Source organism: Macaca thibetana, chromosome 10 (genome assembly GCF_024542745.1).
Source record: "Macaca thibetana thibetana isolate TM-01 chromosome 10, ASM2454274v1, whole genome shotgun sequence".
Lineage (NCBI taxonomy): Eukaryota > Metazoa > Chordata > Mammalia > Primates > Cercopithecidae > Macaca > Macaca thibetana.
The window spans coordinates 23,559,014-23,585,110 of record NC_065587.1 but is presented as its reverse complement, the minus strand read 5'-3'; the positions used below and the strand labels follow the sequence as shown (position 1 = coordinate 23,585,110).

The window sequence follows — 26,097 nt, the reverse complement described above, 5'->3', positions numbered from 1 at the left end:
CTGTGGCCAGTAGATTAGATGGTGTCAGGCAAAGTTGACCAAACAGGTGATCCAAAGACCCCCGCTGTGCCCGTAACTTCTTTATGATCTCATGCAAGGTCATAAACTCCACCCAAGTTTTTTGAGACTCAGTTTTGTCTTCTGTAAAATGTAACAAGCAATAACTGCCTCTTAGGGATGTATAGAGAGAATTCCCGCAGGAGAGAGATGGCATATTTCAAATTGGGACCATTTGATCCAGGGGCTGGTCATTAAGATGGAGCAGGGTATAGAGAAGCCATTAGGGGTGATAAGGAACAGCACCAAAGGGTTAGTAACAGTGGGGAACTGTTTGCACTCTCAGGCCTGAAAGAGTGGAGTAGGGTGGGATTACCTGGAAAGAGAGAGAGACAGAAGGAGAATGAGATTGAGGGAAGGGCTGCCTGGCAGGGGAAGCTGACGCCTTCAGGCAAGTGAAGAAGCCAGCCCACAGCAACTCTGCAGGGAAGAATGTGGGGAAATAAATGCCTTCATCTCTCTCTTGTCCCACCCGCAGAGCTCCTTCTGGGATTCTCTATTGGCTGAATTCAGCCAGAAGCTGCCTAGGGAGACCCCCACAACTGGATGCAGCCCACTGAAGTCAGCTTCCTGGGGTGCATAGCCGAAGGTAGCAGGGTGCAAAAAGGATCTGAAGGGACAAGTGAACAATGTAGAGCATATCTGTGCTGAAGACGTAAGGAGAGAGTGGAGGTCAGAAGCTGGCAGGGTCCCTGGTGCACGTGTCAGCTGCTAAAGGTAAGTCCCCTCCCGCTGCCACAGCCCTGCTGTCCTTGGCATTGACTGACACCCCAAAGCTCAAGGACCTTGGGTCGGACCCCTCAGAGATTGTAGGACCCACCAAGTGGCCAGTCCTGGGCACTGCACAGACACTGGGCATGGGTTTGTCAGGAAGCCAGCCAGGTTTGAGACCAGGGGCCGCTGGGGCTGTTTGTGCAATTCTGCCTGCTCGTAGCTGTGAGCTGCATAGCCACGAGCTGTCGAAATCAAGAGGCTGACATTTAACATGCAGCAGCTTCCTGTGATGGATAAATATTAAACACAGCACGACCGACAGGACTAAGTAAATATCTATTAGTCTCCGAGATGGAGTCTGCAGGCACAAGGAGAGGATGTCCTAATTGTTCACCCTCCTTGTAATATTAAATAAGCATCTCGCTAGACTTCAGCCAGGAGGAGTTGCCTTGCTTGGTTCTCTCAATTTCTCTCTCTCTCGCTCTCTCTCTCTCTCTCTCCCCATCTCTTTTGATTTCTCTCAATCTCTTTCTAATTTTATTATATTAACTCAAAGAGTCTTATATTTTTTGAGAGCAGGCCAGAAAAAAAAATAACATGAAAAAGTAAGCATTTTCATGACCTTCCTCCAAAGACTGGAATAGAAAGCAAAACTGCAGGAGACCCTAGTAATGGTACAATTCAACCTATTTCTTTATAAGTGTTAAGAAAAAAAAAGGTGAAAGACAAGGAGGAAGATTGTGGCAAAAATCCCTAACCCATGATGTCAGGTCTAGTGCTGGCTATCTTTCATCACCATTGGAAAGTCTAATTTTCTACTCTGTGTATGTGTGCATGTGTATGTATACACACATTATATTATCTATAATACACTATCTACTATATATATCTACCCTGAATATTAATATGTATATGATAGTATCTATTACACACACACATGCACACAATACATACATACACACACTTTGGCAACATGATACAGTGCCATGTTGATGAGCACCACACATTCAATCAACCAGTGCGTGTTAACTATGCACATGCTATAAGACAGACACTATGCCAGGCTTTGAGTCAGAGGAGCAAACAAGACAGAGTAGATCATTGACTGTATTTGTTATTTACTGTTGTATAGCAAGTCACCACAAACTTTGTAGTCGAGAAAAACAAACACTTATTATCTCATGTTTTCTGTGGCTCAGGAATCCAGGCTTTGCAAGATCCTCTGCTCAGGATCTCTCATGAGACTGCAATCACAGTGTTGTCTGGGGCTGCAGTCTCATCTGCAAGGTTGACTGGGGAAGGAGCCACTTCCAAACTCATGTGTTGTTGGCAGAATTCTGTTCCATTAACACTGAGTACTGAAGGCTTCTGTTTTTCATTGGCTGTTGGCTAGAGGCTGTTTCCAGTTCCTTACCCTGGGGGTCTCTCCATAGGTTGGCTTACAACATGGCCACTGGCGCCATCCAAGCTAGCAAGGGAGAGAATGTATTAGCATATTAGCAAAATAGGCATTAGAGTTTTATACAGTATAATCATAGACGAGACTTCCTATCCCCTTTGTAGCACTGGATAGAGGCAAGACACTCAAGGAAAGTGTCACAAAAGAGTGTGTGAGTACTGGGAAGTGGAGATCATGGGGCCCACCTTATAGTTTATTGTCCACATTGGCAATGGAGCTTATGTTTCGGTAGAGAAGGCAGACAACACATGCATAGATCAAGAAAATCATCACTAATAGTGAAAAATGTGAGGAAGAAAATCACGAGGGATCTTTGATCAAAGATAGTGAAAGGCTAGTTCAAGGACAATGTGGAGACAGAAGGAGCTACTTTACACAGGGCCCCAGAAATAGCCTCTCATGAAGAGATCATTTTAGTGGAGACTTGATGAATGAGAACAACCCAATCTTGCTGCGGTGAAAGGGCACTCGGGCAGACGGAATGGCAAGAACAAAAGTCTGAAGGCAGAAAGGAGGCCAGTGTCATTGAAGTACAGTGGCATAGTGGAGTGTGATTTGCAATAAGGTTGAGAGGTAGGTAGAACTCAGGCCATGCAGGGACTTATAGGTCAAGTGAGGGGAGACATTAAGATTTTATTCTTAGGGTGACGGGCAGTGTATTAGTGCCCTAGGGCTGCTGTGACCAATTGTGACAAACTGTGTGGCTTTCAGCAATAAGAATTCACTTTCTCACAGTTCTGAAAGCCAGAAGTCTGAAATTCAGGTGTCGGCAAGGCCATGCTCCCTCTGACGGCTCTAGGAGTTAATCTTTTCAGCTGGGCCTGGTGGCGTGCGCTTGTCGTCCTAGCTACTTGGGAGGCTGAGGCAGGAGAATCGCTTGAATCCGGGAGGTGGTGGTTGTGGTGAGCCGAGATGGCACCACTGCACTCCAGCCTGGTGACAGAGCGAGACTCCATCTCAACAAAAAAAAAAAAAAAAAAAAAAAGAGAAAAAGAGTTAATTTTTTTCAGGCCTCTCTCCTGGCTCCCAGAGTTGCTAACACTCGTCAGTGTTCCTTACCTCACAGGCATGTCATTCCAGTCCCCGTTTCTGTCACCGCATAGCATTCTCTTCCTGTGTGTCCATTATAGTTTCCTTGTCCTCTCTCTAAGGACACTTGTCCTATTGGATTAAGGGTCTACCCAACTCCAGTAGTACCCCCATCATAATGTACAGCTTAATGACATCTGCAAAGACCCTATTTCCAAATAAGATCACAGTCACAGGCTCCAGAGATTAGGACTTTAATATATTCTTTGGAGTGGGGAGACACCATTCAGTCCACAACTGGAAGTCATTGGAGGGTTTGAAAAAGAGGAATGGTGCTTTTTAGAGAGCCCTTAGGTTACTGTCTAGAAAATAAATTTGGGGGCAAGCATCATAACCTGAATTGCAGGTAGATGACCATGCACATTCATAATGAAGATGGCTAGGTCAAGGGTGAGAACACTGGCAAGAAAGGGAGGTCTCAGTGGGAGGTAGATGCAGGAGGTCAGTGGCCATTGAGGTCTGTGTACAAATATCCCACTTCTCCTCCCTCCATTTGGAACAGAAGTGGAGAGTATGAACATAAGCAAGAGGAAGTGATGAGTATCCCCTCCAGGAGAACTTTAAGAGCCAGTGAGTGATTTGCTGGGCTCCCAAGCCCTCTGCTCTGATGACAGCAGAGCCCCAAATCATGACGCCTCTATCAATCTGGACCCCTCAGCAGAGCCAGCTTCACAGGTGAGCAACCCATGCAGTCATACAGGGTCCCACAGTTAAAGGGACCCTGCACTTGGTTTATTGCTGTGTTGTCGCCATCTTCAAATTCTTAGCAATATTTGAACAAGCAGTCCTGCATTTGCATTGTGCACTGAGCTCTGCAAATTACAGAGCTGGTGCTAACTCTGAGTGAGGCCAGTGCTTTGCAACACCTCAGCTGCCTCATGGGGAGCAAGTAGCATAAGTGAGAAATAAAAATTGTCGGAAGTCACTGAAATTCAGGAATTATTTTGTTACGGCAGAATAGCTTAGCCTATTCTAACTGCCCATGGAAGCAACATCAAGGCCAAAGGCTTCTAGAGGGGAAAGAAATGAGCCTAGAAGAAAGAGCACTAAGATGTGCTCAAATCTCTTATCTTATGTTTTGAGCTCTGGGTGAGATTTGCTCGGGAGGTATGTTTGTTCTTATTCCAAGGGCAACTACATTTCTAACTAGATCTATGCTATATTGGTATATGTCTTGGATAAAACCTCTCAGGCTCAGACAGACCTGAGTTGCACTACTGGCTGTGTGACTTTGAGCAGATGACTCAACTCTCCAAGGCTCAAATTCTCACCTGTAACATAGGAGTAATCGTGACAAGTTCTCCCTCAGGGCTGCTATGATAATCCAAGTAAGTGCTCAAATCGTGGTAGCTATTATTATTGTTGTTGTTGGATAATGAAGAGTGTGAGGCTTCCCCAAAGCCAGCTTCCCCACCTGATTCCTCTGAGTCTCACCCATTTAACTGGAGTGGATGAATCAGAACTTTCCCCATGGGAGCATTTATAAAAAGGGGACACCCAGCACAAAATATATTTTCCAGGGAGATCCCGGGAAGCACAACAAGCCAAGAAGAGCAGAGCAAAGCATCCCAAGGAAGGAATCTACGTCTGTAGCAGAGCACTCACAAGGCAGGTGCCTTTATCCCTGCTGTGCATTCAAGGAAAGGAGATCCAGAGAGGTTATAGCATCAGTCCTTAGTCACAAAAAATTAGTAGCAGACCTGGGATTCATGCCAAGACATTCTGATGCCCTAACCAGGTCTCTTAACCACACCACTGCATGGCTTTTTGCAAAACTGTGGTTGATAAATTTGCCCTTTGTTATTTTGTGTCCTTCATGCCAGTAACTAACACAGTAAATTCCCATGCAAGTTTATTTCAAGGTTAACACTTGCCTTTGTAGATGACTTCCCTTGCTTTCTCTCATCAGAAATCTCTAACCATGCAGGGTAAGCGTGGATGGCAAGGAGCTTAGAACACAACTCAGTGGTCATGGGCCTGACGTCATTCATCATTTTGCATAACCTTCAAGGTCCTCTGACCTCCTCTCTCCTTCAAAATCTTACTTTGGGCTCTGCCTCTTCCAAGAAGCAGTAGCAAGTCCCCCAGCTGATGAGCAGAATCAAAATTTTTGTAAATGTACATACCAATGGAGTTATTTTAGAATATGTCCAGGCCTGCAGACCTGACTGCAAAAGCCCCTACTATTGGCAGAGCAGTGAGAAAACTGGTTTCACGGTCATGCCTTGTGCATTAGTTATCTATTGACTTACACTAATTGACCGATGCTGCATTAAAAAAAAAAAACAAACAAACCCACAAAACCTCAGCAGCATACAGCAATAAGTTTGTATTGCTTGTGCATTTACGGTGCTCAGCTAGGTGGTTCTGCTGCTCTTACGGGGGATCACTCACATGTCCAGGGCTTGGATGGTTGTTGGCTGATTGAGACTGGCCTCAGTTGGAACGATTCTGGCATCTCAGTTTGCTCCATATATCTCTCATCCTCCAGGCTAGCCTGCGTATGTACGTCTTGCAGTGATGGCAAGGGGCAGGAGAAAGAAAGCCCATCCAAAAAAGCATATTCGAAGCTTATGTATCCCATAAGCTGACATCTTGTTGCCCAAAGCATGTCATGTGGTTAGTGTTGAAGGGCTCTGCAAAATGACATGGTAAAGAATGTGGTTGCAAGGAGGAGTGAAGATTTGTGCCTATTGCTCCAATTGACCACCATGGCACTAGGCTCAGGCCACACTTCTTCTTAACAAGGGAGCAAGTCAAACATGGTTAGTCAAAGTCCATACAAAAACTCACTTCAACAAGCCTCCTCTGGATTGAACAGTAGATATTAAGTCATAAGGTACCACATCAGAAAGATACTGCATATCTTTGGTTCAGCAATTCCATCACCAGGAACTTTTTTATCCTAAGGAAGTCACTGCACAGTGGACAAAGATGTATGCATAAGGATGCTCCTTCTGGCCAAAGACCAAAAACATAAATGGCCATCAGTAAAAGCCAAGTGAGTGAACTATGGTCCATATACGCAATGATCAAAGAAATAAAGGAAAATATATGATTCCCTAGAAAGTATCAAGTAATATGTATGGAAGGAAACTAGGCAGGGGAGGAGAATGGGTGTGGAGGCAACAAGGAGAGGCCGGAGTGAGAAGGTGAGGCTGTGACCTCAGAATAATGAGGTGAGAGGGGAGGGGATTCCAGGCAGTGGGAACAGCATGTGCAAAGTCCCAGCATGTGTGAGGGGTCCTGATGTCACTGACACTACCACTAGCCCTCCTCCAAGTCCTCTCCTGTGGGTCACATGGGCTCGTCTGGTTGCAATCCAATTTCAAAAAGGTCTCTTAACTTCCCAGGCTCAAGCTCTTACTGAGAGTCCACCTTGGTTTCTCAGGGGTCATTCCATTTTCCAAAAACCAACCAATTAGGTACAAGAGCGGAAGGGCTGTGTAGAATTTGCTAGAGTTGCTCTTTGAAAGGATATGAGCTAAGATTTTTTTATTTTTACATTTTTTAGACAGAGGCTCTCTCTGTCACCCAGGCTGGAATGCAGTGGCACAATCTTGGCTTGCTACAACCTCTACCTTCCAGGTTCAAGTGATTCTTCTGCTTCAGCCCCCCAAGTAGCTGGGACAACAGGCACACACCACCACGTCTGATTAATTTTTGTATTTTTAGTAGAGATGGGGTTTTGCCATGTTGGCCAGGTTGATCTCAAATTCCCGACCTCAGGTGATCCCTCTGCCTCAGCCTCCCAAAGTGCTGGGATTACAGGTATGAGCCACCCCACCTGGCCCAAGATTTCTAACAGATGGGTGCTACAGGTTGAATGTGTACCCCAAAGTTGATGTGTCAGAAACTTGATCCCCAATGCAACAGTGTTGGGAGGTGGGGCCTAATGGGAAGTGTTTAATGAGGGCTCCACTCTCATTAATGAATTAATGCCAATTATAAAAGGTCTGGCTCGAGGCTGCAAGTTTAATCTCTTGTTCTCTCACTCTCTCTTGCCCTTCCACCTTCCACCATTGAATGACACAGCATGAAGGTCCTTGCTAGATACAGCCCCTCAATCTTAGACATCCCATTCTCCAGAACTGTAAGAAATAAATCTCTGTTCCTTATAAATTACCCAGTCTCAGGTATTCTGTTATAGTAACACTTCATGAACAAAGACAATGTGTGAGCAGAGGGAAGGGAGTAACCAATGGGACCAGAGACAGCTTGGGATGGAGGGGAAGAGAGAGATTTTGCAAATCAGTTGAGCTGGCTTTGTCTGGCTCCACCATTTACCCACTTTATGACCAAAGGCATGTCACTTCACCTCTTGGAGCCTCAGTTTCCCCCTGAATATGAGAATCACGCCCACTGCTAAGGTCATAAAGATTCAATGGTGTGCACAGTACATAGCACATTGGATATACTCAACTGATGGTAGCTAGATATTGTTGTTGCTGTTTCCTCTACCTCATTCTCTTTTCCTGACTTCATAGAACAAAACTACAAAGCATTTCAACCAGGGCCCAAGCTTCTATTTAGCATGAAGCAGTCTTTGTGTTCCCTGAGCCCTCTTTTGCATTTTAGATTATAGGTTTGATTAAGGATTCAAGATATTAGAATATGAGAATGCAAGTAACCTTCTGTTTTTCCTGCTTGTAGATATTGATTTTCTGCCCCCATCTTTCTATTCCATGGAGTTTGATGCCCAGGGACACATGTGGGCTGAAACAGACTGCCTCACCCACACACTGAGGCAGGCCCAAACTCCTAATTATAGGACAAGGTTAGGGTGGTCAGGCAGTCAGTACCTGGGTAAAGTCAGGCCTGAATTCATTCATTCATTTGCTAAGAAACATATGAATTCATTTATTTGCTAGTGAACTCAGAATTTACCATGTGCAGGCAGTGTACTGTGAGTGGAGAAGCAGTGGACAATACCCAGCCCCAAAGAACTCAGTATCCTAAATACCATGATGATAATAATGATAGATATTTACTAAACACTTGCTACAGGCACTGTCCTTTTATTTTCTAATTTGATTATCATAACAGTCAACCTCCCGCCACCTGCCTACATCTCCCCAGGTAACTGACTGTGATGCAAGACAGGCTGGAGCCCTCAGGAGAAAAGAGGTGTCTTCCCAAAGAACAGACATGGCAAAGGACTGGCATGCTGGTCACCTCCCTATGCTGGGCCATGCACTCAGAGAGGCATGAGTAGAATGAGACACCAAAGAGGACCTTGCAGTGACTGCTCACCAAAGAGGGGGCACTTCTCAGCTCCACACTCCCACCCTGGACCATAGCTTGCTTGGTCAGAGTCTCTGGGAATTGGACAGTAGTAGCCTTTGGTCACTTGGAGTGGCTCTCTGCTGCATGACACATATCACTTTTCACTTGGAGACAGTGAGATGAACATGGAAAGTTCCCACTGTCTGCCAGGCCTCAGGAAGCAGAGGCAGGTTGAAGAGCGCCTGACCCCAGCATGGCAGAAGGGAGGCCAGATAAGTGAACTGATCCTTACAATGTGGAATCATGGAGGTGATAGTAAATACCTGGATGTCTACTCATGTGCTCACTTTATGGGAAAGCAAATTGAGGCTCCAAGAAGTTAAGCCATTTGCTCTCATTCTCAATGCAAGCATAAAGTAAGATGGGGGCTTGAACTCAGATCTACTTGATAGCAAAAGTCAAGGGCTTATCCATTCTCTCCTATGTGTCAAGTGTGGTTGGGACCTTAGATTAATAAGAGGAAATTTGTGTAGTTCTCACCCTCAGGGGCTGATAGTAGACTCAAATTGCCAACAGCAGGACTCTGCGATTATGTTTACTTCTAAAATTATTTCTTATTTCATTGGTTTTGGCATATGTATGCACCTATAAAAGCATCAACACATTCAAGATCATAAACATATGATGGTCATATGACTTCTCGTGCCCCAGAAGTCACCTTGTCATCTCTTCCTGTCGTCATTCTCCACTTCCACTGTCACCCTGCAATCCAGGCAACCACGGTTCTGCTTTCTGTCAGTATAGATTCCTTTTGCTTTTTCTAGAATTCTATATGAATGGAATCATATAGCATGTAATCTTTTGTGTCTGGCTTCTTTAACTCAGCATATCTTTGAGTTTTGTCCAATTTTATGCATATGTCAATAGCTCATTCCTTTTTATTGCTAGGTAGTATTCCATTGCGTGAATGTACTGCAGTCTGTTGATCCATTCACTTTTGATGGGTATTATTTAGACTATTTCCAGTTTTTGGCTATTACACATAAAGCTGCCATGAATATTGATGGACAGTGTTTGTATGAATAGATTCCTTCAGTTGGATAAGTACCTAGGAGTGAAGTGGCTAGATAATATGGTAGCAGTATGTTTAAGTATTTTTAAAACCACAAACCATTTTTCAAAGAGGCTGTACAGTTTACAGGTCTAACAGAAGTAAATAAGAATTCTAGTTTCTCTCTGTCTTTGACAACACCTGATAGGAATAGCCTTTTACATTTTGGACTTTCAAATCAGTGTACAATGGTATAACATTGAGATTTTAATTTGAAGTATCTTAATGGCTAATGATGTCGAGCATCTCTTCATTGCTTATTTGCCGCCTGTATATCTTCTTTGTTAAAGCATCTATTCAAACTTTTTCACCCATTCTCAAAATTAAGCATCTTGTTTTGAGTTAGTTGTGACATTAATTTTGAGCATGTGCCCATTCTTCAATCAGGCTGTTTGTTTGTTATCAAGCTTTAATAGTTCTTTATGTATTCTAGATAAAAGTACTATATCAAATATGTGATGTGAAAATATTCTCTCTAACTCTGTGCATTTTTAGATTCCTTTAACAATGCCTTTCAAAGAGCAAAAGTTCTTAATTTTTATGAAGTCCAATTTATCAATATTTTCTTATATGGATAATGGTTTTGGTGTCATATCAAAGATCTTTTTGCCTAAGTCAAGGTCACAGAGATTTTCTGATATGCTTTCTTCTAGAAGTTTTATAGTTTTAGGTTTTATATTTTGATCTTTAATCAATTATAACCTAATTTTTGTTTATTTTATTAAGTATGGACAAAAGTTATTAATTTTTGGATATGACTATCCCATTTTTCCAACATTATTTGTTGAAAATACTATCTTTCCACCACTAGATTGCCTAGGCACCTGTGTTGAAAGTCAATTGATTGTATATGTATGGGTAAATTTCTAGATTCTATTCTGTTCCATTGATAAATTGATCTTTTTGCTAATATCATACTAGGAATAGGAAGAAACTTGGACTTAGTCTTTGAAATCAGGTACTGTAAATATATTTTAAATTTTGTTTCTATTTTTAAAGAGGTTTGGGTTTTTTAGGTTCTATGTTTTTCCATACAAATTTTAGAATCATTGTATCTTTTTTTCTACCAATTAATAAAAGCCTGCTGGGATTTTGATTGGGATTATGTTGAATCCATAGATTAATTTAGAGAAAATTGGCATCTTGATGATATTGACTCTTTTGTTCCATGAACATGGTATACCTACCTCTTCCTTTATTTTGATGTTCTTTAATTTCTCTCAACAATATTCCTTAGTTTTCAATATGAAGGTTTTGCCCATCTTTTCTCAGATGTATCCCTATTTTGTATTTTCACATGCTATTGCAAACAGTAGTGGGTTTTCATTTCAATTTTCAATTATTTGTTATTAATATATAGAAACGTAATTGAGTGTGTATCAATCTTGTATTCTTCAGCCTTGCTAAATTTACTTGTTTGTTCTACAAGCTCTAGTGTAGATACAGCAGGATTTTCCAGAAAGATAATTATATTGTTTGCTAATAAATCTAGATGCCTCTTATTACTTTCTTTTTCTTCCTTTATTGTACTGGCCAGAACCTCCAGAAAAATGTTGAATAAAAATGCTGATATCAGACATCATTGTCTTGTTCCTAATATCAAAGGGAAAGCATTCACTTACTCACCATTTAGTATTGTGTTTGTTGTAAGTTTTTCATAGATAACCTTTATCAAGTTGAGGAAGTTTCTTTCTGTTTCTAGTTTGCTAGGAGTTCTTAATAGAAATTGATGGATGTTGAATTTTTTTCAAATTCTTATTCTGTGACTACTGAGTTGATTATATGATGTTTCATCTTTAGTTTGTCAATATGATGAATTACACTGATTTTTTAATGTGAAACCCAGGCTTGCATTCCTTTTATCAATAAAAATATTTTTTGCTCAAGAATTTACTTTGTTTGACATTAATATAGCCACACAAGCTTTCTTTAATTAGTGTTAGGAAGTATATCTTTCCATCTTTCAACTTATTGCATCTTTATATCTAAATTAAATTTCTTATAAGCAGCAATAGCTGTGTCTTGCTTTTTTATTCAATCTAATAACCTCTCCTTTAATTAGGTATTTGAATAATTTATATTTGATATGATTATTCATATGATTGGGCTTAAATCTATCTTCTTACCATATTATTATTTACTTTGTATTTGTCTCATCTGTTTTTTGTTTTATTCTTCCTTTCTTCCAGTCTTCTTCTGGATTTATTGGATGTTATTTTATTATTCTGTTTTATCCCATTTGGAATTAACTATAACTCTCTTGTGTTATTGTAGTGGTTGCTTTAGAGTTTATAGCATACATCTTTAACTTATTAGAGCCTACCTTTAAATGCTACTAAGCTACTTCATATATTGTATAGGAAACTTTCAACAATATGCTTCTATTTCTCCCCACCTGGCATTTGTGCATTTGCTGTAACAATTTATAACATACTATGTATGTTATAAACCCCACAATACATTGTTAGTGTTCTCCCTTTAAAGCATGAATTATCATTTAAGGGGATTTAGATGTTAGGAAAAATGTATTTTACATTTTCCTATGCAGTGACCATGCCCAGTGCTCTTTATTTCTTTGTATACCCATATTCCATGTTAGTATCATTTTTATTTGGCCTGAAGGACTTTCTTTAACATTTCCTGCAGAGATAAAGCTAAAAAAAGACATGTTAAACATTTCTGAGAAAGTTTTAGCTTTCACATGTCTTTTTGTTTAAAGAATTCTTTATTTGACTTCATTTTTTTGTAAAATATATTTCCTGGATATATAATTTCAAACCCTTTTTTTTTTAAGATACTGCTTCATTATCTTCTGACTTGCATTGTTCCTAATGAAAAGTTTGCTATAATTCTTATCTTTTTCCATCTGCGTGTAATACGTTCTTTTCTCTGGATGTTTAAGATTTCCTCTTTTTCATTGTTTTAGGTATTTATCATTTGTCTTGGAATAGGTTTTATTTGTTTGTTTGTTTATTGCATTTGAAGTTTGTTAAGCTTCTTGAATCTGAGTTTTCATCAAACTTGGAAAATTTTCAGTAATAATTTCTTTAAATGTTTTCTCTGTCCTCTCCTTTCAGAACGTCCAATTACATGTGTGTTAGGCTGCTTAAAGTTGCCCCCCAGCTTACTAATGCTCTGTTCAATGTTTTAATTCTTTGTTTTTCTGTGTGTTTGATTTGGTTTGTTTTTATTTCTATGTCTTCAGGTTCACTGATCTTTTCTCTTACAATGTCTAATCTTCGGTTAATGCCATTCAATATATTTTTCATTTCAGATATTGTCGTTTTTATTTTTGAAAATGTTTATGTCTCCATGTCTCCACTTAACATGCTCAATCTTTTCTCCAGGTTCTTGAACATAAGAAATAGTTTTAAAAGCTCTTTCAATGTCCTTGCCATTTTGATTGTTTCAATAGATTGATTTGCTCCTCATTATGGGTTCTATTTTCCTGCTTCTTTGCATACCTGGTAATATTTTGATTGTGTGCCAGCTATTGTGAATTTTATCCTTTCAGGTGCTAATTTTTTTGTATTTCTATAAATATTCTTGAGCTTTGTTCCTAGATGCAGTTACTTGGAAACAGTTTGATCCTTTCAGGTCTCGCTTTTAAGCTTTGTCATGTGGGACCAGAAAAGTGTTTGATCCAGGAATAATTATTCCCTACTACTAAGGTAAAATGTTTCTGAGAGCTCCACCTGATGGAACAGGAGTTATTCCTGGGTATTATGGTATCTAATCCTTTCAAGTACTTCTTCCTCTTTGCCTCAGGTCATTTCCTCACAAGCATTTGTTGATAAGCACTCTGCTGAGTACTTAAGGAGAGCCCTCTGCAAATCTCCAGAGCTCTCTTTTCGAGCTTTCTCTCTCTGGTACTTCGCTCTGCCAATTGTAGCAGACTTGGCCTCCTGAACACCCAGGCTTATCTCCTCCACTTAAGAACACCCAGATCTGTCTGAGTTCCCCTCCCTATGTTGTGGACTGGAGTCTCTCTCAAGGTATAAGCTGGGGCAATTGTAGAGCTCACCTCATTTGTTTGCCATCTCTCTGGGATCACTGTTCTTTGATATCTGATGTTCGATGTCTTGAAAACCATTGTTTTACGTGTTTTCTTTTGTTCTGTTTTAGTTGTTTCATATGGGAGGGTAAATCCAGGCCCTATCATCCCATCTTGCTGGAAGCAAAGTCCTTGTATGATTAAGTTCTGATAAAAAATAATAATAAAGATATGAAGAGGGGCTCTAAAATTGGGAAATTGGTGTAATCCGGGGATTTATTTGTACCGGGCCCTCTAATTTTACCTTCATGTAGATCTCCTCTCTCCGGCACTTGGGGATGGTAATGCTATACTCACTTTATAGAGGTCCCTGGGTCCTCAGGTAAGTAAGGTCCCAGGACTTTGAGGGAGCTGTCCCAGGTCACAGAACTGACATTTGAATATAGGCCTGTCTAATTACGCTAGCTATCCCGCCTCACCAGCTTACTTGTTTACTCAAGCACCAGAATGAATGAATGAATGGACTGGTAGGATGAAGTGAGTAAATACATGCATGAATGTTTAACATGCCTGTGGATCCTCTCATTTCTCACAAATAATAAAAATGTCAGCGCTGGAAGGGAACACCTATAGGTCATCTTGACCCATTTGAGAGGCTCAAGGAAGGCAAGGGATTTACCTGAGGCCGCACAGCCAGGGAATCAGCCCTGAGAAAGATCCCCTCTCCCCCTCTTCTTTCTCCAATTGAGGCTAATAAAGCAAGAACAGCATTCTCATAATATGTATGTGTGTGTATATACATTATTTGACTTTAAAGATGTATTTAAATATATCCCTTTCACCTGGGCTTGCAAACAGTCAGGTTTTATTTGAACAAATTAGTCCTGAGTGCATGGCGGAGTGCTGGGTGAGGGAGAGAGGTCAGAGCTAACAAGGAGAAATAAAGCAGGGATGTGCCGTTAGGCTGTGTCCAGGCTTATTTAGAAAACATTCTCAGTCCACTCTCCTCTGCAGCTAGTAACTTAATCTGGAAGGCTCTTCTCCCAGACCCACTCCAGGCTGCTCTCACTCTGTCAGAACTGCTGGGATTGTTTTCTTAGAAAACCAGTTTGAAAGCAAAACCATTAAAAATGACTTGTAGTAAGGGGCTTTTCAGTAAGAGGAACCTAGGGATGAACATGAGTTTGCAGGAAGATAAAGTCCAACCTGGTCAGCAACAGTGTATTAATTGGGACTCTTTCTGCTATAAATTATAAAACCCAACTCAAACTAGGTTAGTGAAGATATAATAACTATATCTATTAATAAATTTCATGAATATTTACAGTAATATGCTGCATAATGACATTTCAGTCATTGACAGGTCACGTACACAACATTTCCATAACAGTGTGATACCGCATTTTTACTGTACCTTTTCTATGGTTAGATACACAAATACTTACCATTGTGTTACAATTGACTATAGTATTCAGCACAGCAACATGCTGTACAGCTCTGTAGCCTGAGAGCAATAGCTCCTAGGTTCCATAAAGCATAGGTATGTAGCAGGCTACACCTTCTAGGTTTGTGTAAATGCACTCTGTGATTTTCATACAACGAAATCATGTGTGATGTTCCCACAATGAAATCACCTAATGATGCATTCCTCAGAACATACCCCAACTGTTGAGTGATGCATAACTGTAAATATATGCGTATATGTAAATATACGTGTGTGCGTACATACACACACGCACACGCACGCATCTGTTCGTGTAACTGGGAGGTTTACTGGACTACTTTAAGGCACAGTTGAGTCCAGTCGTTTTTGTTCCCTTTCTTTTTTTTTTTTTTTTTTTTTTTTTTTGAGTCGGAGTCTCGCTGTGTCTCCCAGGCTGGAGTGCAGTGGCGTGATCTCGGCTCACTGCAAGCTCTGCCTCCCGGGTTCACGCCATTCTCCCGCCTCAGCCTCCCAAGTAGCTGAGACTACAGGCGCCCGCCACCACGCCCGGCTAGTTTTTTGTATTTTTAGTAGAGACGGGGTTTCACCATGTTAGCCAGGATAGTCTCGATCTCCTGACCTCGTGATCCACCCGCCTCGGCCTCCCAAAGTGCTGGGATTACAGGCTTGAGCCACCGCGCCCGGCCTGTTCCCTTTCAAAATAACTTCATTATTGCTCTTACAAAATGAATCCATTGTCGTTTAAGAAAAAAAAAGTAATATATTAAAAAGTGAGAAAAAAAAATAAAAGTCACCCGAAACCTGTCATCCAAAAATAATCATACTTTTTCCTAAGCTTTTTCTAACATCCTTAAGATTGATAGGTATGTAAATAATGTGAATTCTAATGTTTGTCTTCTTCTCTGATTCTAAGGTCAATAAACACTCATGGTCAAACATTCGGGAAAGAGAGAGAAGTGTAGAGTAAAAATAATCAATCAGAATTCAGCCAACAAAGAGGTCATCTCTGTTAACATTATAGGATTTGCTTTTTAACTTTTCACCCTCTTTGTGTGTGTTTCATATGTACTGTACATCATACATCATGTATGTATATTCATTCAAAAGAAGGTAAAGTTAACATTGGATCATTTAAGAATCCCAGGCAGAAGGCAACAGGTTGAGCCCTTCAGAGTTACCTAATATTTACCACTGGGCAACCAGTTTGTCTTTCTCAATTAAAAGAAAAAAAAAGTCTAGTGAAATCAGGCCATTCAATGTCAGTTTTAAATATTTAGAAAATATTTTCTCAGGTTTCTGACAGGAAAAGTAACTCTCATGCTGCTCTCTGAAGCTCTGCTTTTGTGGACAAAGAATAGGCCATACGGTTGCATCCTTTTCTCCTTACCTTCCACCTAACGCCCCCCAGCCCCCAACCCTTGTGCAAATGGTTCCACCATTGCTGGCAAGTGCTAGGACAGAATGATTGTGCTTAAGCGCCATCAGCGTGGTCCTGTACCAGTGAGTTAGGGATTAAGTAGGACTTTTGACTGCTCCCCACAAACCCCCAACCTGTCTGTTCACTTACAGGAACAAGCTGGAAAACCTCATTGAGCCTGGGCTTCAGTATTGATACCGTTATAGAAATCGTGAGTCTCCACTGTGTTTTCTTTGAAAGGTATACAAATACATCATGCTTTTGTGGGGTCTTGGAGACAATCTTCTAGTATTTGGGCAAATTTGGCTTGGCAGTGAAGCCGGAGGTACAGCCAGGAAAACCTTGCACTACTCTTTTAAAGACTGTTGTTAAGAGGAAATTGTTTAAGAATTTTACACACCACTGCTTCCCACTGGGCGTGGAAGAGCTGCTTCTGGGGCATATGCAGACACAGCTTTAAATAGCCTTGACCCGTAGAATGAAGTAGGCCTTCCACAAATCCCTTTCAGTCTGATTATACGGGAAGATTTCGCTTGTTATTACTCTGTTTTTAACACTTCTCTAGCGCTTGCTAATCTCCCTTTTTAAGCAGCAAATAGTCTTCAAACACAAAACTTTCAGTGAGAAGTGGTTATATGGCCAGCAACATGCAATAGAATATTATTACTGTATTCCACCCACTCTAAGATGCCATGATTGTTAAAATGCACCATTATTTTTGCATACCCCTAAGACAGAAAACTAATCTTCCAATTAGTTGTAAAAGACCATTTGTTGTAAGTTACATTTTAATTCCCAAGTTGCTAAAGTATAAAAAAAAAGAAACAGACAAAATCCTGCATGTCCTGGTAATGGCAACATTTAATATTCTCACTGCTTTTATATTTATGATTGCCTTCTATTTATGGCTGATGATGAGGGTTTTGCATTTACAGGTGTTACATAAATTATCTTTTGAAATAAATGTGTTTTTAAAAATCAAGTGGATTGATTTAAAGAAAAACCTCAATTATAACACTATTGATACAGATACTGCAAGCTGGTTTATGAACAACTAAAGATTGTGGAATCTCACTACAAGTGGTTTGGCAAGGATGGTACTATGTCATCTCCAGGATTTTCTTAATACTGAGTGAGAATCTGTTATGACTGGAGACATCTTGTTACCAGCAGAAGAGATCCAGGTTACCCCAAGCTACTGTCGTGTATCCATGTGAATCTGCAGCAACTTCAGCCCTTACTTCCTCGGAAAGAAGAATTTGATTGAGGAGCATAAAGCAGAAAAATAAACTGGGGCAAGTTCCAGAGCAGGAGTGGAAGGTTATTAAAAAGGCTTTAGAACAGGTAAGAAAGGAAAGAACCCTTGGAAGAGATCCAAGTGGGCACCTGAAGGTCGAAGAGAGAGAAAAATGGAGGTCATTTAGTCTTGATCTTAGGGCTTTATAGGCTCACCTATTTCCCAAGATTCTTCCCTTAGAGGGAGCTTTCTGCATGTTCAGTGTTTTATTTACCCTTGGGAATTGAGCATGTGCAGTGTATTTAGAGAGTTACAGGCATGCCCATCCAAGGCTTTCATCCTTTTTCTGGTGGTATACCCAGAAGATCATACTTTGCCATTTTTGTCTCTTAATGTGTATGCCCAAGAAGTTGATTCTCCCTGGGGCCTGGCTTTAATTAACACTTGAGCGTTAACAGGTGTGGACCATCATGAAATAACCTCTCCTGGTGCCAGCTGCCAGTTTATCACTTTTAGAGAAGCAATGCAGTAATTGCTGAGCCATCACCACAAATTTCTAGTGGGTCGGGGAGAGAGCCCTCTCTTGCCCGGCTCATTCCTAACTACCTGTAACAGAGAGAGAGTTTCCCCCTTCTTCTCTTCTGGGACCAAATTCTAAGCCGCATTCTTTACTACATTGATCAGATGGAATCTCTTGCTGGATTCAAACCAAGACATGGTTTATGTGCAAGTCCTTTCTTACCATCATTTAGCCATTCTTGACATATTTTGATATATTTATTGTCTGTAGACCATCCTCAAGTAATTTTTTTCTAGAAGAGTATATGAAGATATGCTTTTCAAAACTAAAAAATATATAAGAATGTTTTCTTCTGCCACATCCATACAATACAAACAGTTTGGCTGGGTATAAAATTATTGGGTCTCATCTTTTATTCTTTTAAGGTGCCCTTTTGAGGGCATTTATTATTGCAGAGGAGAAATCTTAGTCTTTTGAAGTTAAATTATTATTTTAATGTTTAATTTTTTCTGTCTAAATCCTTAGAAGATTTTTCATTTACCTTTGGAATTCAAAGCCAGAATTAATATAGTCATGGTCATTTTTTTTTCATTATTTTGTTCATAACATGGGATGCTTTTCAAGACACACTATAAAGGTTTCCTTAACTCTGGAACTTTTTACATTGTATCTTTGATTAATAGTGGTGCTATAATGCCTGACTGTCATGATGGTTATTATAATTAATTGATATTTCTCTCATAAAACAATTAGGGTGATGCCTGGCATCTGCTGAGTGCTCAACAATTTTAATTATCTTTTCTGTCTCCTTTACAGTCGTTTTCTGGGGTATTTGGGCTTCTTATTTGGATAAAGCTCATATTTTTTATAAATTGGTGTTGCCTGTCATTATTTTCACTAGATCCCTAGAAATAGGTCCAAGACAGCACACTTTATGATCCTGTGAAACGTAGGATACAACTCCACCTTGGTGAAAGAGACTCTGAGATCTGACCCTAATCTCTAAGAAGGCACCAGACTTTTGATCTCATACAAGTACAAACCAAGAACAGACTCTAATGAAATGCTTTGAGTATGCATTCCAAACTTTCAGTGGGTAAAAAAGCATAAAAATTTATCAACTCATAAGTGCAATTAGGCTGGCTAAGCAAATGTAAACAGGATAAAAGAGTATCTCTTAAAAGAGGAAGAACTTTTCTCAAGCAGTTATTAAAGATCTATCTACAAATTGCTTATATGTTAATTATAAATCAAGTACTCTAGAAACACCCATTGATAAATGATTTTCATGCAAATTATAAATTGCTTAAGAGAGCTCATTCACAAAATGATCTGTGCACTAATTACAAATCAAGAAACTTAAACATACACATATACAAATGGTATATGTGCTAATTACAAAAGGCATTTTAGAGATTATCATTTACAAACTAAATACATGCTCATTGCCCACTAAATACTTCAAACAATTCTATGTACCAATAATTTTCATGCTTATTACACAGCAAATAATCTGAACCATACACAGTGTTTGCAAATAATCCATGTGCTAATTACACAACAGGCACTTTAAAAACACCAATGTAAAAATGATTTGTGTGTTAATGACATAACAAACACCCTAGAAACTCCCAAATACAAATGATTTATATCTAATTACACATCAGACACTTCAGGAACACCCATGTGCAAATGATTTATGTGCTAATTACACCAACACTTAATTTCAAAAATATCTAACAACAAATTATTTGTATGCTAATCACAGATCCAAACGCTTACAATTGATTTATGACCTAATGATTAGCTGTTCTTATTTAGTTTCCTTTAAGGACCCATCATCTCAACAGATTGACAGCTTTCTTCTAATTGGTACTTATTATGAATATAAATAAAATGTCTGAGTCCATATCACAAAGTTTTGGGATCTTTATTCTCCCTTCCCCAATCCTGTCCAATTGTTGCAGTCTGGACTGTACCCCATTTTGGGGTACAGTGAATTGAAGGATTTATCTCTTAGAGCAGGCTAAGGAGTATTAGCTAGGGTAAGAATGTTCTCTTCCTTTTGTCTGTTTCATTGGAATCATCAGATTAAATTAATGAATGAAGTATAGGTGCTTATTAGCCACTCAGTCTATATACTAATCTTTCATGTTCGAAGAGCTATTACTGTCCTCAAATGTTGTTATGCAGAAATTTTGTCCATAATGGCCACTACTGCTTCCTTATGCCCTCTCTAGCATGTGATAGCTTCCAAAAAAAAAATTCCATATTCATTATCTTATTGGATTTGCTTCTTATAAAGGAGGTAGGACTCAAAAACAGAGGTTAAAAGTTCCCGTTTTGCAGATGGGAAAACTGAGGCTCAGCATAGCAAAGCAGTATTTCTCCTGGCAGACTTGACTCCAAAGTCAGCCAAACTTCACAGCTAATGGTTTTTCTTCCACCTAGTCTCCAGTTGGCATTCCTCCACAAGAAAACCTTCCATGGCCATTGTCCCAGAAGTCTCTAGAACCAAAACACCAACACTGCGCATAGGATGGATCCACTCTCTCCCGCTACTGCATCCCATCCTCTCTCCTCCAGACTCTCTTGGATCCCTGGCCTCTCCCTCCACACCATGCTGGCATTTCAACAAGACTGGGGGCCCCAGCACGCTTCTCACCTCTTTAAGAGTGAAAATGTATATCCCAGAGTTTGTGGCTTAATTGGCTGATTAATAACAGAAAACCTAATTGAATGCTCCCAGCTCGTATGTACGATGTCTTAATGTTAGAGCCTTGGGAATAAACACACAGCAGGGAAGTCTGAACTGCAGCACAAGCACTAGCACTTTCAATTTAAAAGTCAATCTCATTATACAAGAAGCTGTTCCCTTTATCCCCCTGGAAAAGCTCACACTCTCAAACCAGATTCCCCTTGTACCAGCATCCTCTACTCCATCCTGTCTCTGAGTGATGCAAATATTAGGATGGGTCCCCTTTCTCCTTCTCTCCCCTTCCCCTCTCCCTCCCTCTCTCTCCGTCTCTGTCTCTGTCTCTGTCTCTGTCTCTCTCTCTCTCTCTCTTTCTATTTGTTCTCCCTGCTGCATATCTGAGCATCTCAGTAAATATGCATGAAATGCCACTGTGAGGTCTGTGAAGAGCACAGACGTGGGCCGTCAGAGGTGACGTGCAATTTGGCATCGCCAGCACCCAAGGGTGAGGGAGGCAGTGAGGTGCCTCCAAATCAAGCCTCATGTTACATCCTGATCCGTTCAGCTTTCTCCTTTGGGGCAGCCTGATTAGAAGTCTTAGGGTGCTCAGAAAGCTGAACTAGATATTCTTGGCTGGGCTTAGAGTGACCAGGGAAGAGTCAGTAAGGGTTCCCAGACCCTAGGCTCCTCCTGGTCAATCACAGCATCTGAGGCAGGGCTGAAGTTCCTGGGCAACTTCATTAATCAGCAAAGGGCTGCCATAACAAAGTCGCACAGACTGGGTGCCTACTTTCTAAACAAAAGAAATTTATTTTCTCCCTGGTCTGCAGGCTGGAAGTCCCAGTTCAAGGTGTAGCAGGGCTGTTTACTCCTGCGTCCTCTCTCCTTGGCTCAAAGATGATGCCTTTACACTGTGTCCTCAATATGGTCTTCCCTCTGTGCACGCAGTGTCTTTCTCTGTATCCAAGTTTCCTCTTAAAAGGACACCAATCAGATTGGAATAGGACCCCATCCTAAGGACTTCATTTTAACTTAATCATCTCTTTATTTATTATTATTATTATTACTGTTTAGAGACAGGGTTCCACTCTGTCATACAGGCTGGAGTGCAGTGGTGCAATCATGGCTTACTGCAGCTTCAACCTCCTGGGCTCAAGCCATCCTCCTGCCTTGGACTCCCAAGTAGCTGGGACTACAGGTATGCACCACCACCCCTGGCTAGTTTTTTAAATTTTTTTGTAGAGATGGGGTCTCTCTATGTTGCCCAGGCTGGTCTTGAGCTCCTGGGCTCAGGCGATCTCCCCACTTCAGCCTCTCAAAGTGCTAGGATTATAGGCATGAGCCACTGCACCCTGCTTTAATCATCTTTTTTTTAAACTTTTATTTTAGGTTGAGGAGTACATACACAGGTTTGTTATATAGGAAAATTGCATGTCATGGGGTTTGGTGTGCAGATTATGTCATCACATAGGTAATAAGCATAGTACTGAATAGGTAGCTTCTCCATCCTCTCCCTTCTCCCACCTGCCACTCTCAAATACACATGTGGTCATGTTAATCACCTCTTTAAAGGCCCTACCTCCAAATACAGTTGACTTCAGAGGTACTGAGGGTTAGGGTTTCAACATATAAATTTGGTTGGTGAGTGGAGGGAAGACACAATTCAGACTATAACAGCATGTCTTTCTGCTTGGATATCTCTAAAACTCCTCAACCTCAACATGTCCAAATGAATCCTCATGACCTTGAACCTCCGCCCAGGCCCCCGATACCCTTGAGACTTTCCCATCTAGCAGAATGTCACCAACACAAGCTGGAGACCTTTTGATCTATCCTGTCCACTCACCCCCCTTCCCAATTCATCTCCAGCTTCCCCCATTGACCTGACTCCCCAAATGTCACATCCCCAAGCCCAAGTTCCCATCATCTCTTTCCTGACCCTCCACTCCAACCCCCAGGTGTCTTTCTGCATCCAACTCTGCACATCTGCTGCCTATTCTGCAGAGTGGCAGAAGTATCTTCTTCAAGGCACATCTGATTATGTGCCCTCACACCTGCTCAGCTTCCTGCATCTTCTCTGACCATCTCTTAAATGCTGACACTCTTAGAATTCAGTCCCATCCACCTCTCTTCTCTCCCCATCATCTTCCTGAACACTCTCATCCACTTCTACAGCTTCAGTTACCTGCTACAACTTTGCATTAGTCTGTTTTCATGCTGCTGATAAAGACATACCCAAGACTAGGTAATTTATTTTTTCTTTAAAATAAAATAAAAGAGGTTTAATGGCAATGGACTCCCAGTTCACGTGTCTGGGGAGGCCTCACAATCATGGCAGATGGTGAAAGGCACATCTTACATGGCAGCAGACAAGAGATAATGAGAACCAAGAGAAAGGGGTTTCCCCTTATAAAACCTTCAGATCTCATGAGACTTATTCGCTACAATGAATAAGAGTATGGGGTACTGCCACCATGATTCAATTATCTCCTACTGGGTCCCTCCCACAACACATGGGAATTATGGGAGCCATAATTCAAGATAAGATTTGGGTGGGAGCAGGACAAAGTGACTCACACCTGTAATCCCAGCACTTTGGGAGGCCAAGGTGGGTGGATCACCTGAGTTTAAGAGTTTGAGACCAGCCTGGCCAACATGGCAAAACCCCATCTCTACTACTAAAAATACAAAAATTAGCCAGGTGTGGCGGTGCACACCTGTAATCCCAGCTACTCGGGAGGCTGAGACAAGAGAATCACTTGAACCTGGGAGGCAGAGGTTGCAGTGAGCCAAGGTTGTGCCACTCCGTTTCAGCCTGGGTGACAGAGCAAGACTCCATCTCAAAAAAAATAAACATAAAAAAGATTTTGGTGGGGACACAGCCAAACCATATCAAACCTACAGGCCACTCTTGATGCCTTCCAGATTATTCCCCAAACCCAGATCTCTCAACCAGCTTTCAAACCCAAGGGTCTTAATACTTAAATCCGTTATCACTAAGCAAAATAGCCCTGTAAATATCTGTAATGAGATATTAGATGAAGCAGAGCTTGTAATTATTATTTTGTTTTCATTGAAATATTGTTTTAATAAATTAGTTTATTTTCACTAAAAGAACCCACCAACCACTTCTCTAGGGAGACACGGTAAATCACCCTGTGGTAAACTTTTGGATTGTGAAAGAGCCACATAAGTGGTGTCTCCAGTTGAGGTGAAAACCCATTCCTTGAAGGAAAGGTGTAATAGAACCATTGACACATGACTGCCACTCTCCCCTTCAAGATTTCTCAATGGGCAAGGATAAATTTACATTGCGGTTGTAAATGAAGCATCCTGGGAGGAAAAAGATTGAGACCTGAACTCACTTTGTTGCAAAATTCAACATTTGTAGAACTTCTTTGCAGGGCTGGGGAAGTCCCAGATGAAGGAAATAGGCAGCAGGTTGAGAGGGTGGACATCTAAAGCCCTACAGTGGAGATCATTGTGAAGGAATGGGGTGTCTGGTCTAGAGATGCAGCCCCGTAATAACATCTGGGTGCTTGGGGAAAAGGACCATAGCTGAAATGGACACACCATCTAGTCATAGCCCCCTAATTTGATCGTTTCTAAAACACGACCACCAACCTATAGCGTTCAGTGACTGTGTGGTTGACTGTGACCTCTAAAAGACTACTTGAGACCCTGAGCATGGAGTCGTTCTGTAATCTGGGCAGGAATCTGGAACAGCATCCTCAAAACTTGGGAAACAGGGGCACCAGACTGCACCAGACAAGTTCCCAACAGCGGCACATTGTGGAGACTGAAGACTAGATAGTGATAATTTATGAATGAAACTCTGGTTTATTCTCTACCTATCTTTAGAAGCAAGACTGACCTTCTTGGACCAGACTTTCTGGACAATTTGCTGGCAGAGGAAGAGACCACAAGAGGAAAAAGGTGGACTTCCTGGTAATTTAGAGGTTTGATTAACAAATTTGAATATTTAAAAGAGACTTTATTTTCACTAAACAAGATAGCTAAATGGTAAATAAACCTATTCAACATTATTAGTCATCAAAGAAATTTAAGTTAAAACTACCATGACATATCACCACACACCCTTGAAAATGGCTAAAATAAGGACTGATATTATCAAGCGTTGGGGAAGATGTGGAGCAACTAGAACTCTAATACTCAATTTGGGAGTGCAAATTGGTTCAATCTCTTTGGAAAACTGTTTAGCAGTAGCTACAAAAGCTGAAAGCATAGATTGTGACCCAGTAATTTCATTTCTGGGTATTACTACACATATATACACAGGAATGTTTACATATTTCCACCAAAGTGCCTACACAAGAATATTCATAGCAGCACTATGTGTAATAGCCTGAAACTAGAAACTACCTAAATGCCCATCAACAGGTTAAAAAAAAAGAAGACAAACTGTGGTATGTTTCTATAATGCATTGTTACTCAGAAAGAATAAGGATGAGGAGAATGTAACAACACGAAAGAATCTCACTGTCCTAATATTGAGCACAAGAAACCAGAAATACTTACAGAAAAGTATACCATACTGATTGTTCTATTTATATGAAATTCAAGAGCTGGCTAAACTAATCTATGATGACAGAAGTCAGAATGTGATTACTTTTGGAAGGAGGAGCATTAACCAAAATGGGACATAAAGGAGACTGTTGAGATACCTGAAATATTCTTGTTGTAATCTGGGTAGTGTTGTATGAGTATAGATATGTATTAAATTGTGTCTCCCCACACCTTCAAATTCATATGTTGAAGCTCTCTTCCCCAATATGGTTATGTTTAAAAACAGGGCCTTTAGAAGGGAATTAAGGTTAAATGATACCATAGGTCCCTAATCCCATAAGATTAGCATCCTTATAAAAAGAAACAGCAGAGTTTGTGCACTCACTCTGTCTTTCACTCTCTGTCTCTCTGTCTGTCTCCCTCCCTCTCCTTCTCTCCCTCCTACTCTCTGCATGCATAACACAAGGAGAGACCATGTGAACACACAGCAAGAACGTGGTGCTCTGCAAGTCAGAAACAGACCCTTCATCAGACACCAAATCAGCCAGCACCCTGATCTAGGATTTCTGGCCTCCAAAATGGTGAGAAAATACATTTCTGTCGTTTA

At 40.7% G+C, this 26,097-nt stretch overlaps 1 long non-coding RNA gene across 1 annotated transcript; it reads left to right on the top strand.

Annotated features, from left to right (window-relative positions):
* Positions 1-485: 485 nt before the first annotated feature.
* On the top strand, positions 486-26,055 carry LOC126929557 (uncharacterized). The gene is made up of 4 exons (XR_007717201.1): positions 486-774; positions 3,822-3,994; positions 24,825-24,911; positions 25,957-26,055. It is a non-coding gene; the product is annotated as an uncharacterized LOC126929557 (long non-coding RNA).
* The last annotated feature ends 42 nt before the right edge of the window (positions 26,056-26,097 follow it).